The following is a 13,883-nucleotide window of genomic DNA, read 5'->3' on the forward strand; positions in this document are numbered from 1 at the left end:
GTTTGTGAACAGCAGTTTTCAGATCTTGCCACAGATTCTCGATTGGATTTAGATCTGGACTTTGACTGGGCCATTCTAACACATAGATATGTTTTGTTTTACTCCATTCCATTGTTGCCCTGGCTTTATGTTTAGGGTCATTGTCCTGCTGGAAGGTGAACCTCTGCCCCAGTCCCAAGTCTTTTGAAGTATCCAAGAGGTTTTCCTCCAAGTTTGCCCTGTATTTGGCTACATACATCTTCCCATCAACTCTGACCAGCTTCCCTGTCCCTGCTGAAGAGATGCACCCCCCCAAGCATGATGCTGCCACCACCATATTTGACAGTGGGGATGGTGTGTTCAGAGTGATGTGCAGTGTTAGTTTTCCGCCACACATAGTGTTTTGCATTTTGGCCAAAAAGTTCCATTTTGGTCTCATCTGACCTTCTCCCATCATGGTTGCTGTGTCCCCCACATGGCTTGACCAACATGGCATGAGACCAACTACTATTGTGCAGGGGTGTAGCAATAGGGGTTGCAGAGGTAGTGACCGCATCGGGGCCCTTGGGCCAGAGGGGCCCCGAAGGGACCTCCCTTAACTACAGTATTAGCTCTCTATTGGTCCTGTGCTCATAATAATCACTTCTATAGATACTTTGAATAGTGGTGATCATTAACAAACTGTCCCCATTCCCTTCTTGCTCCTCTGACACTGTAGTTGCCATTGGCAGGTTTTGGTGCGCCGTATCAATTGTTATGTATAGGGTGCTTGGGTGCCCCATTGTAAAACTTGCATTGGGGCCCACAGCTCCTTAGCTACGCCACTGCTGTTGTGTTATCTGCAAACTTCAGAACGTTCACAGATGGATCTGTGGAGATACAGTAATTGGTGCACAGTGAATAGAGCAGTGGGGACAGCACACAGCCCTTGGGTGCTTTAGGTATGCTTCCAAATTCTAACCTGCTGTCTCCTGTTGGTCAAGAAATTGGTTAACCATTTTCAGATCAGTTCAGGTATGCTTAGTTTGGAGAGCATGCGAAGTAGCAGCGATAATATTATGGTATTGAAGGCAGAGCTGAAATCTACAAATTATATTCTGGCATAGGTTCCTGGGGGGTCCAGATGCTCTAGTACATAATGCAGACACATGTTTACAGCATCCTCTGCAGATCTATTAGACCTGTAAACAAATTACAGAGAGTCCAGCAGGGCATCTGTGATGGATTTCAGATAAGCTATTATCAGTTTTTAAATGCTTTCATGACCAGTGATGTAGAGCAACTGTCCTATAGTCATTTAGACATGATTTTTTTGGAACTGGAACAATAGTTGAATGTTTAAAACAGACACAGGACCATTAAGAGTTCCAGAGATATATTGAAGATGTTGGTGAACACAAACGCAAAGAATTGCAAACTTTAATGTGTTATGGTCTGAATCAGTAGGCTTAGCCTACTGCAATGCATTTTAGTTTGAATCAGTAGGCTTGGCCTACTGCAATGTATAAGGCCCCATTCACACTTGGAACAGCAAATCGCAATCAGCTATCGATTGTGATTTTACATTGCTGCGCCCCCAAGATATATTGGTGCCCACAATATAGGTAGCCAGGTATAGGTGTCATAGTATAGATATTCAGGTATAGGTGCCCCCAGTATAGGTAGCCAGGTATAGGTGCTCTCAGTATTGGTAGCCAGGTATAGGTGCCCCCAGTATAGGTTATTCAGGTTGATATGCCCTCAGTATAGATAGCCAGGTTTAGGTGCCCCCTGTATAGGTAGCCAGGTATAGGTGCCCTCAGTATTGGTAGCCAGGTATAGGTGTCCCCAGTATAGGTAGCCAGGTATAGGTACTCAGTATAGGTAGCCAGGTATAGGTGTCTCCAGTATAGGTTATTCAGGTTTAGGTGCCCCCAGTATAGGTAGTCAGGTTTAGGTGTCCCCTGTATAGATAGCCAGGTATAGGTGCCCTCAGTATTGGTAGCCAGGTATAGGTGTCCCCAGTATAGGTAGCCAGGTATAGGTACTCTCAGTATTGGTAGCCAGGTGAAGGTGTCCCCAGTATAGGTTATTCAGGTTTAGGTGCCCCCAGTATAGGTAGCCAGGTTTAGGTGCCGCCTGTATAGGTAGCCAGGTATAGGTGCCCTCAGTATTGGTAGCCAGGTATAGGTGTCCCCAGTATAGGTAGCCAGGTATAGGTACTCCCAGTATTGGTAGCCAGGTATAGGTGTCCCCAGTATAGGTTATTCATGTTTAGGTGCCCCCAGTATAGGTAGCCAGGTATAGGTGCAGTAGTATAGATATCCAGGTATAGGTGCCCCCAGTATAGGTAGCCAGGTTTAGGTGCCCCCAGTATAGGTAGCCAGGTTTAGGTGCCCCCAGTATAGGTAGCCAGGTATAGGTGCAGTAGTATAGATATCCAGGTATAGGTGCCCCCAGTATAGGTAGCCAGGTTTAGGTGCCCCCAGTATAGGTAGCCAGGTTTAGGTGCCCCCAGTATAGGTAGCCAGGTTTAGGTGCCCCCAGTATAGGTAGCCAGGTATAGGTGCAGTAGTATAGATATCCAGGTATAGGTGCTCCCAGTATAGGTAGCCAGGTTTAGGTGCCCCCAATATAGGTAGCCAGGTATAGGTGTAGTAGTATAGATATCCAGGTATAGGTGCCCCCAGTATAGGTAACCAGGTTTAGGTGCCCCCAGTATAGGTAGCCAGGTATAGGTGCAGTAGTATAGATATCCAGGTATAGGTGCCCCCAGTATAGGTAGCCAGGTATAGGTGCCCCCAGTATAGGTAGCCAGGTATAGGTGCCCCCAGTATAGGTAGCCAGGTATAGGTGCCCCCAGTATAGGTAGCCAGGTTTAGGTGCCCCCAGTATAGGTAGCCAGGTATAGGTGCCCCCAGTATAGGTAGCCAGGTTTAGGTGCCCCCAGTATAGGTAGCCAGGTTTAGGTGCCCCCAGTATAGGTAGCCAGGTATAGGTGCCCCCAGTATAGGTAGCCAGGTTTAGGTGCCCCCAGTATAGATAGCCAGGTATAGGTGCCCTCAGTATTGGTAGCCAGGTATAGGTGCCCTCAGTATTGGTAGCCAGGTTTAGGTTCCCTCTGTATAGGTAGCCAGGTATAGGTGCCCCCAGTATAGGTAGCCAGGTATAGGTGCCCCCAGTATAGGTAGCCAGGTTTAGGTGCCCCCAGTATAGGTAGCCAGGTTTAGGTGCCCCCAGTATAGGTAGCCAGGTATAGGTGCCCCCAGTATAGGTAGCCAGGTTTAGGTGCCCCCAGTATAGATAGCCAGGTATAGGTGCCCTCAGTATTGGTAGCCAGGTATAGGTGCCCTCAGTATTGGTAGCCAGGTTTAGGTTCCCTCTGTATAGGTTAGCCAGCTATAGGTGAGGGAGGATCAGCAGGCACACTGGGACTCAGCTGTGGGAAGGGGGTCCCGACTCCTCCCTCTGTCCTCTGTGTTCCCCCCTCCATTGCAGAGATTTATGGGCAGCAGAAGCATTCGTAGTAAAAACTCACCTCCTTCCAGGCTGCATGCAAGGATTACGTGCCACCGGACTGCTCCGTCTCCAGTGCCACTCATTACTTCCTGTTAGCGGAAGTAGTGAGCAGCACTGGAGATGGAGCGACCCGGTGGTACGTAATCCTCGCATGCAGCCTGGAAGAAAGGGAGTCTTTATTATGACTGCTTCAGCTGCCCACTAATCTCTGCAATGGAGGGGAGACACGGAAGGGGGCCCCGAGGAGAGGGAGGAAGGAGTCGGGACCCCCACCCCATAGCTGAATCCCAGTAAACCGCTTCTCCCCCCTCCATTGCTGCTCCCCCTCCGTCACTGCGCCCCGAGTAGACACCCACCCGCCTGCCTGCCTCTAGAAACAGGGCTGTTCCCAATTATCACTTCTATGCTCTATTGTGCATTGAAATATGACAAGATTTGAATGCTATAGGTATTACAGTTATATCAGTTGTCTACTTAAAGAGGGCCTGTAGTGACATACAGTAGATTGCAGTAAAGAGGGCCTGTAGTGACATATAGCAGAATACAGTAAAGAGGGCCTGTAATGACATATAGCAGAATGCAGTAAAGAGGCCCTGTAGTGACATATAGCAGAAGGCAGTAAAGAGGCCCTGTAGTGACATACAGTAGAATTCAGTAAAGAGGGCCTGTAGTGACATATAGCAGAAGGCAGTAAAGAGGCCCTGTAGTGACATACAGTAGAATGCAGTAAAGAGGGCCTGTAGTGACATATAGCAGAATGCAGTAAAGAGGCTCTGCACTGACATACAGTAGAATGCAGTAAAGAGGCCCTGTAGTGACATATAGCAGAATGCAGTAAAGAGGCCCTGTAGTGACATATAGTAGAATGCAGTAAAGAGACCCTGTAGTGACATATAGCAGAATGTAGTAAAGAGACCCTGTAGTGACATATAGTAGAATGCAGTAAAGAGGCCCTGTAGGGACATATAGCAGAATGCAGTAAAGAGGCCCTGTAGGGACATATAGCAGAATGCAGTAAAGAGGCCCTGTAGTGACATATAGCAGAATGTAGTAAAGAGGCCCTGTAGTGACATATAGTAGAATGTAGTGAAGAGGGCCTGTAGTGACATATTGCAGAATGCAGTAAAGAGGCCCTGCAGTGACATATAGAATGCAGTAAAGAGGCCCTGTAGTGACATATAGTAGAATGCAGTAAAGAGACCCTGTAGTGACATATAGCAGAATGTAGTAAAGAGGCCCTGTAGTGACATATAGTAGAATGCAGTAAAGAGGCCTGTAGGGACATATAGCAGAATGCAGTAAAGAGGCCCTGTAGGGACATATAGCAGAATGCAGTAAAGAGGCCCTGCAGTGACATATAGAATGCAGTAAAGAGGCCCTGTAGTGACATATAGCAGAATGCAGTAAAGAGGCCCCGTAGTAACATATAGTAGAATGCAATAAAGAGACCCTGTAGTGACATATAGCAGAATGTAGTAAAGAGGCCCTGTAGTGACATATAGCAGAATGCAGTAAAGAGGCCTGTAGGGACATATAGCAGAATGCAGTAAAGAGGCCCTGTAGGGACATATAGCAGAATGCAGTAAAGAGGCCCTGCAGTGACATATAGAATGCAGTAAAGAGGCCCTGTAGTGACATATAGTAGAATGCAGTAAATTATTCAGGATACCCAATTTAATGTTAATTATCCTGGTTTCAGCATCAGAAACACTTCTTATATCTCTATATTGCTGTATATTGATTTGTAGTCCTGTCCTCCTAGTGACAGTCTAGGCAGTTTAACTATGTGGAATTCTCCCAGAGCATTCTGGGAAACCAGGTATTTTTTTACTGGCATCAGAACAGACTATACAAACATTCCAAAGTGATACAACTGACAGCAGTAAAGATGTCACCACCCGTGCTAAATTTCAGATTCTACAATGGGCAAACAGACTAAAAAAATGTATAAAGTAATATTATTAAAAATAAGCAAATTTTTTTTTGGGGGGGGGGGTCAACAAAACTTTGTTTATTGAAAGAAACATACAAAAATTTCACAGCAGCTCACAAAATACAGTCATAAAAATTAAGGCTCATGAGGTCTATAACAGGTATCGGCAATTACATTTACACGCAAAGCATTGCATATTGCCAGAAACACAAAGCAAGCCACCCAGAGCCGGATTAAGGCCAAATGGGGCCCTAGGCAGGGTAACCATCTTACCCCCCCCCCCCCCCCAACCCTACATACCTATTTTGTTTCTCAAGCAAATACAAAAATAGACATTAAAAGTTCTGTCACTTAAACCAGTCTTTCATGTTTGCTGCAGGTGGCATTATGCCAGCAAACTCAGTCAGCCCTTCTTCTCATCTACAACTGACCCTGCTTAGGTGGAAAGCATTCTGTGTAGTCATCTGTAGTGTGTATTTATTTGGCTGATATTGTGTTCTACATACTTTGAACTAAGTAACGTATTATGAAGAGGAGTAGAAGGCATCTTGTAGAATACAATAGCAATCAGCAAAAATAAATCCACTATGGCTGACTGCACTGACTGATTTCCACCCAAGAAGAGTCATTTGTAGATGAGAAGAGATACCTTTATAGACAAAAGACTAACCTCTCTACATGGATTTATAGGAAGAGAGACAGAAAGGGAATTACATTAGCCACCTACTGGTAGGTACTGCTGGTCACCATGGAAGTGGAGATAGGTGGCGGGGGACAAGTCGGGAGTTGACAATGGCTGTTTCGTGTCCGGAGGACATTTGGTCACTCTGTGTTCCAGTTATCCATTAGTCCATTCCATTAGTGGACCACAGCGTGACCAAGCGTCCTCTAGATGCGAAACGGCCATCTTGTCCCCCGCCACCAACCTCCACTCCCATGGTGACCAGCAGTACCTACCAGCAGGTGGCTTACTTTGTGTTTATGGCAATATCTGCTTCACGTGTATGGAGACCTGAGGTATAAATACCGATTCAGCACAGATGCAAGTTGCACGTTTTATTCTTTCCTTTTCGATGGCCTACACAATAGATTCTTATTTCTCATGCTAGCAGCGGAGCACACATCGGGAGGTCCAGACAGCCTGACATTGTGGTGAGAGTGTCATTGTTTACATCTTCTGCTTTTGCTAATTGTTATCTTCTGCTTGGTACTTACGATGCAATTTTCTGACAAATTTATTGTCAGATCAATTATTTCCAACATGTCTGATTTCTGATCGATTTTTTTTTTTTATCAATTTTCTGTTCACTTTTATGAAAAAACATTCAAAAAATCAACAGTAAATCAGATCGGACAAGTTGGAAATAATCGATCTGACAGTAAATCTGTCAGAAAATTACATTGTGTGTACCTAGTATTAGATCAGTGCCACCTCATCTGTTCACTTGTTTACACAAATACAGGTCCTTCTCAAAAAATTAGCATATTGTGATAAAGTTCATTATTTTCTGTAATGTTCTGATAAACATTAGACTTTCGTATATTTTAGATTCATTACACACAACTGAAGTAGTTCAAGCCTTTTATTGTTTTAATATTGATTATTTTGGCATACAGCTCATGAAAACCCTAAATTCTTATCTCAAAAAATTAGCATATCATGAAAAGGTTCTCTAAACGAGCTATTAACCTAATTGTAATAGATTGCGGGAAAGCCGCCGCGCGGACTGGCAGCGGGGCGGCTGATTCCGCGTCCAGCTCGGCGGTTTGCACGCAGTAGCGTGCGTCTGATGTGGCTGGGTCTGTTAGTGCACACAGGTTCAGGAATACGCACGCGCGCGCGCTGAGAGGCAGAGCCTTTATGACAAACGAGGAGGGATCAGCTGACCAGGTTGGTCAGCTGATCTCAGAGCAAGTGGCTATTGGTTGATCGGTGATGGGTGGCGCCGGGGAGCGCCGCTCTACATATAGTTACTGCTGGTCAGTCTCAAGTTGTCTGCCGTTGCGAACACTTACGTGAAAGCACTCAGACCATAGTCAGATCCCACAGTGTGTTAGAACCAGGAGGACCTGGGAATTCACACTGAGCCAGATTACTTCTGTATTACTACTGTGTTATCACTGTGTTATACTTCAGACTAGTTCCAGGGTGTTGAGACCACGGACCTCACACCCAAGACTAGGGATACTGTGTTATCATTGTGTTATACTTCAGACTAGTTCCAGGGTGTTGAGACCACGGACCTCACACCCAAGACTAGGGATACTGTGTTATCATTGTGTTATACTTCAGACTAGTTCCAGGGTGTTGAGAACACGGACCTCACACCCAAGACTAGGCATTGTTTGATATCTGTTATGACCTTTTGCATTCCTGACTATCCCTCTGCTTTCTGATTCGGTACCTACGCATATCTGATTACCTGTTGCCAACCCTGCCTGCCCCTGGTTCCTGAATCAGCCTTCTGTCTCTGTACCTTATCTGCCCGTGTGTTGCCGACCTGGCCTGCCCGACCTTGAGAGCTATCCCTCTCCATTGAGAGATTGGTCTCCAGACCTACTTGTGACGCCCACCTTCTAGGTGTCACTCAGCCACAGGGCCTTCCTGCTATTCAGCCTGGGGCTCCACCCCTTTGGATTTCTCAGGCTGCTGAAGGTCTTTGAACTTCCCAGAGGGAGGTATTTCCTATACTGCCAAGGACCACCTGCTCCTCGGGTGGTCCCACTCAAAGTCATTACTGTTGCACCAAATACTCACACTTTATAGGTGTCCAGAGGTTAGTTATACTTGTATTATTAGTGATTCTGCAGATCATCAATAATCTGGTATATATCTGTATTCTTGGTGATACTGCAGATCACCAATAATCAGATTCTCTCTGTGTGCTGACACTGATCGTTACACTAATCATCTGAATCAACTAATTAACTCTAAACACCTGCAAAAGATTCCTGAGGCTTTTAAAAACTCCCAGCCTGGTTCATTACTCAAAACCGCAATCATGGGTAAGACTGCCGACCTGACTGCTGTCCAGAAGGCCATCATTGACACCCTCAAGCAAGAGGGTAAGACACAGGAAGAAATTTCTGAACGAATAGGCTGTTCCCATAGAGTGCTGTATCAAGGCACCTCAGTGGGAAGTCTGTGGGAAGGAAAAAGTGTGGCAGAAAACGCTGCACAATGAGAAGAGTAGACCGAACCCTGAGGAAGATTGTGGAGAAGGACCGATTCCAGACCTTGGGGGACCTGCGGAAGCAGTGGACTGAGTCTGGAGTAGAAACATCCAGAGCCACCGTGTACAGGCGTGTGCAGGAAATGGGCTACAGGTGCCGCATTCGCCAGGTCAAGCCACTTTTGAACCAGAAACAGCGGCAGAAGCACCTGACCTGGGCTACAGAGAAGCAGCACTGGACTGTTGCTCAGTGGTCCAGATGAAAGTGGTCGGATGAAAGCAACTTTTGCATGTCATTCGGAAATCAAGGTGCCAGAGTCTGGAGGAAGACTGGGGAGAGGGAAATGCCAAAATGCCTGAAGTCCAGTGTCAAGTACCCACAGTCAGTGATGGTCTGGGGTGCCATGTCAGCTGCTGGTGTTGGTCCACTGTGTTTTATCAAGGGCAGGGTCAATGCAGCTAGCCATCAGGAGATTTTGGAGCACTTCATGCTTCCATCTGCTGAAAAGCTTTATGGAGATGACGATTTCATTTTTCAGCACGACCTGGCACCTGCTCACAGTGCCAAAACCACTGGTAAATGGTGTACTGACCATGGTATTACTGTGCTCAATTGGCCTGCCAACTCTCCTGACCGGAACCCCATAGAGAATCTGTGGGATATTGTGAAGAGAAAGTTGAGGGACGCAAGACCCAACACTCTGGATGAGCTTAAGGCCGCTATAGAAGCATCCAGGGCCTCCATAACACCTGAGCAGTGCCACAGGCTGATTGCCTCCATGCCACGCCGCATTGAAGCAGTCATTTCTGCAAAAGGATTCCCGACCAAGTATTGAGTGCATAACTGAACATAATTATTTGAAGGTTGACTTTTTTTGTTTTAAAAACACTTTTCTTTTATTGGTCGGATGAAATATGCTAATTTTTTGATAGGAAATTTGGGTTTTCATGAGCTGTATGCCAAAATCATCAATATTAAAACAATAAAAGGCTTGAACTACTTCAGTTGTGTGTAATGAATCTAAAATATATGGACATCTAATGGTTATCAGTACATTACAGAAAATAATGAACTTTATCACAACATGCTAATTTTTTGAGAAGGACCAGTACATTATACTTACATTGGCACCTTTTGCAGCACCTAAACTACCCATTTTTAGCCACAGTTTAGTTAGGGTTAGGAATCGGTTGGGTTGGGTTAGGAACCCTTTTTTGTCTTGGAATTTGTTACACATTTATTCATATTAATTTTGTCACTGTAATTACCAATTCTATATTTTGTACCAATTCTGTATACTGTATATTGGAGTATACTATTGTCTCTATTATTTTTTACCCCATGTTTGTTTCTTACTTTTGTACAGCGCCACAGAATATGTTGGCGCTTTATAAATCAGTAGTCATAGGTTTAGGAGGTCATCTAGGGCAGGGCTGCGGAGTCGGTACAAAAATCTTCTGACTCCGACGACTCAGTTTATGAAACCACTGACTTCAGTAAGCCCAAATTTCTCTATGACTCTTCGACTTCGACTCCACAGCCCTGATTTAGGGTTAGGCATAGGCTAAGGGAATCTCTTAGGGTTAGGCATAGGCTAAGGGAATCTCTTAGGGTTAGGCATAGGCTAAGGGAATCTCTTAGGGTTAGTGTAACGATCAGTGTAACACAGAGAGGATCTGATTACCGGTGAACTGCAGTCTCACCAGGAATACAGAATATACCCGATTATTGGTGATCTGCAGTATCACCGATAATCAGATATATCTACTAACCTCTGGACACCAGATAGAACAAGTGAGTGTTAGATGCAACAGTATACTTTGAGTACTTCTCCAGAAGTATGTTCCTTCCTCTGGCCTAGACTCTCCAGGAGGGAGGAGCTAGGCTGAGGGGAGGAAGGATAGAGCGTGAGTGACACCCGAGAGGGAGGGTGTCACTAACAGGTCTGGGAACTGCCTCTAACAGTAAGGCCAGTACTCGAGGTCGGCAAGCCAGGTCGTTAACACACAGACAGATAAGGTACAGATTCAGGAGGCAGATACGGAATCCAATAAACAGACAGGGTTTGGCAACGGAGTATCAGAATAGCACAGTACAGAATCAGGAGGCAAATACAGAGTCCAGGAACGAGCAGAGATTGGCAACAGAGTAACAGAAATAGCAAGGTACAGAATCAGAGTTCAGAGGGATGGTCATACAGGCAGAAGGTCATAACAAATAATACAGTTCAATATTCCTAATGCTAAGGTGTGAGTTCCTTGATCGTCAACACCTTTGGAAACTATGCTAGAACACAGATACAGACAAGGTCTGAGTGCTACCACGTAGTGATCGCAACGGCAGACAACCAGAGAATGACCAGCACCCAGTATATATAGCAAAGCGCTCTCCAGCGCCTCCCCTAAGTGCTGGACCAATGGCAGGTGGTGAAAATGTCAGCTGACCCGCCTGGTCAGCTGACCCTTTTCTGGCTGTCATATAAGCTCTGCCTCTCAGCGCACGCACGCGTCCTTCTGAACCTGTGTGAACTAGCAGTCCCAGCCACACCAGACATGTCTTGTAATGTGACCACTGATTCAGGCGCGGGAACCGCCACCCCGCTCTCTAAGCGAGCTGCGGTTTCCCCGCGTCCAGCCGCAATGTCAGATGCTTTGCCATGCGTGCAATCCGCCGCATCCAACGCGGACTTCACCGCTCTGCCCATGCGGCATGCGGCGGTTTCTTCGCGTTGTGCCGCCATGTTAGACGCGGAAACAGCCGCCTCACTCTGAGCCCTTGCCGCGGCTTTTCTGCGTTTCCTCACAGTTAGGCATAGGCTAAGGGAATCTCTTAGGGTTAGGCATAGGCTAAGGGAATCTCTTAGGGTTAGGAATAGGCTAAAGGAATCTCTTAGGGTTAGGCATAGGCTAAGGGAATCTCTTAGGGTTAGGCATAGGCTAAGGGAATCTCTTAGGGTTAGGCATAGGCTAAGGGAATCTCTTAGGGTTAGGCATAGGGTAAGGGAATCTCTTAGGGTTAGGCATAGGGTAAGGGAATCTCTTAGGATTAGGCATATCCTAAGGGAATCTCTTAGGGTTAGGCATAGGCTAAGGGAATCTCTTAGGGTTAGGCATAGCCTAAGGGAATCTCTTAGGGTTAGGTATAGGCTAAGGGAATCTCTTAGGGTTAGGCATAGGCTAAGGTAATCTCTTAGGGTTAGGCTAAGGGAATCTCTTAGGGTTAGTTATAGGCTAAGGGAATCTCTTAGGGTTAGGCATAGGCTAAGGGAATCTCTTAGGGTTAGGCATTGGGTAAGGGAATCTGTTAGGGTTAGGCTAAGGGAATCTCTTAGGATTAGTCATAGGCTAAGGGAATCTCTTAGGGTTAGGCATAGGCTAAGGGAATCTCTTAAGGTTAGGCATAGGCTAAGGGAATCTCTTAGGGTTAGGCATAGGCTAAGGGAATCTCTTAGGGTTAGGCATAGGCTAAGGGACTCTCTTAGGGTTAGGCATAGGTTTGGGGGTTGGTTAGGGTTAGGCATTGGTTGGTGTTTGTTGGTTAGGTACCTATACAGGGAGGGTTCACGTGTGAATGGGGTCAGGTTAGAAGATAGTAAAATATCGATAAAAATTAACAGTATTTTACTATCATAATTACAACGAACAAAGTACTATATCAGTCATATTACCAATATTGTACTAGCGGCTTTTTCCGGTGCCCAAATTAATTTGGTGCCCTTTCTACATTTGTGCCCCCAAAGGCCCCCAAACAAAGTTGTCATGCTGACCGCAGCTGCGTAAGTAGCAATTACTGTCCTCCTGACGCAGGTTTTGCTTTTGCCTGATCTACTGATCTTTGCAGTAGCTCTGCCTCTGACACAGGCCTGTTCTGTAAGCCAGCACCTATTCAGTCAGGAGACCTTGGGCAAGACTCCCTAACATTGGGGCAGAAGATGGCCCCTGCAGTTCATTTGATTTTTAATCATTTCCATGCTGAAGTCTATTGAAAATCTATGTGCAGTGTGTGGAATGGATTCCTCTCTAATCTAATTGGGTGGCAAACCATTAATGTGTGGCGACCTTTAGCTGGTAAAAGGCATAAGCAGACTACACTGTGGTGTGTGCAGATCTACTTCAGAATAACTGCTGGATAAAGCTGTTACCATCATTCTACCTTTTCTGCCCTCGGTCCTTCAAGCAGGCCGCCCTCTGCTCACTGTCTCATATATATAGAATGAGGAAAGCTGGGACAAAGGTTCCCTTTATACTAAAGCAGTGGTCACACTGAAAAGCCATTTTCTGCATTACTGCTCAGTTCTGGGTAGGTCATATCAGCTTACATAAGATCTCATGATACAAACTGCGCTCCAAGACCCACAAACGTCGCTTCTGTGAAATCTGGACCAGATTTAGCTGTGCCCAAATTCCACCCTGAACTGTACTAGCCATGTGGAAAACAGCGCTGTCATATCGCTGTGACATTGGTTATCTCCTCCATTACCTCCAGTCGACTGCAAGAGTAGAATGACACACTTTATAGAGAATTGATGTGTGCATCAAACCAAGTAACACCTGACAAATCTGGCTTTGCAAATTTGGCCTAATTGGACATGCAAATATGCATTTGCTTTCGCTTGCCAAAGTTTACAGGGTTAAAACCAAAACCGCAAAGCGGTTGCCCTGCAGGAATTAGTTCATGCTACATTAGCACTATCCAGGAGCACCACGGGGAGGCTTCCCAATGCCAGCTTTTGGGGGGGTCGTCTGCTCCACCCAGCCTCCCCCTCCGGGGTGCCGCTGTGGTCCCCAGGCTGTGAGAGAGGGTTCCCAATGCCCCCATACAACCGGGGGGACCGCGGGGTCTGGAAACCACAGCTTCATCCCAGAGGGGAGGCTGGGAGGTGCAGGCGACCCCCCCCAAGCGTGGCCAGCGCCGGGAAGAGCCGCCCGCATCTGCCTCCCAAAATTTAAAAATAGGCACTTACCTTAACGTCCATTGCGTTCTGCTACATGAGTGCGACTTGGGAGCGAACACATGAGAAAGGAGTGAAGCATGGGCCACTCCAAGCTATGGCGCTCAGAGCTGGCTTTCACACAACACTCCAAAGGGGGGAGGCAGGCGCAAACAGCTCGCTCCAGGGCTCTCACCTCCTAGAACAAGCCATCCACCACCCACCTCCAAAGGGGGATAGAAATGAAACACTACACTTTATAGAGAATTGATGTGTGCATATCAAACCCTGACAAATCTGGCTTTGCAAATTTGGCCTAATTGGATATTCACCAGGCATAGCTCATGCAAATATCCATTTGCTTTCGCA

This window comes from Hyperolius riggenbachi, chromosome 12 (assembly GCF_040937935.1).
Source record: "Hyperolius riggenbachi isolate aHypRig1 chromosome 12, aHypRig1.pri, whole genome shotgun sequence".
Classification (NCBI taxonomy): domain Eukaryota; kingdom Metazoa; phylum Chordata; class Amphibia; order Anura; family Hyperoliidae; genus Hyperolius; species Hyperolius riggenbachi.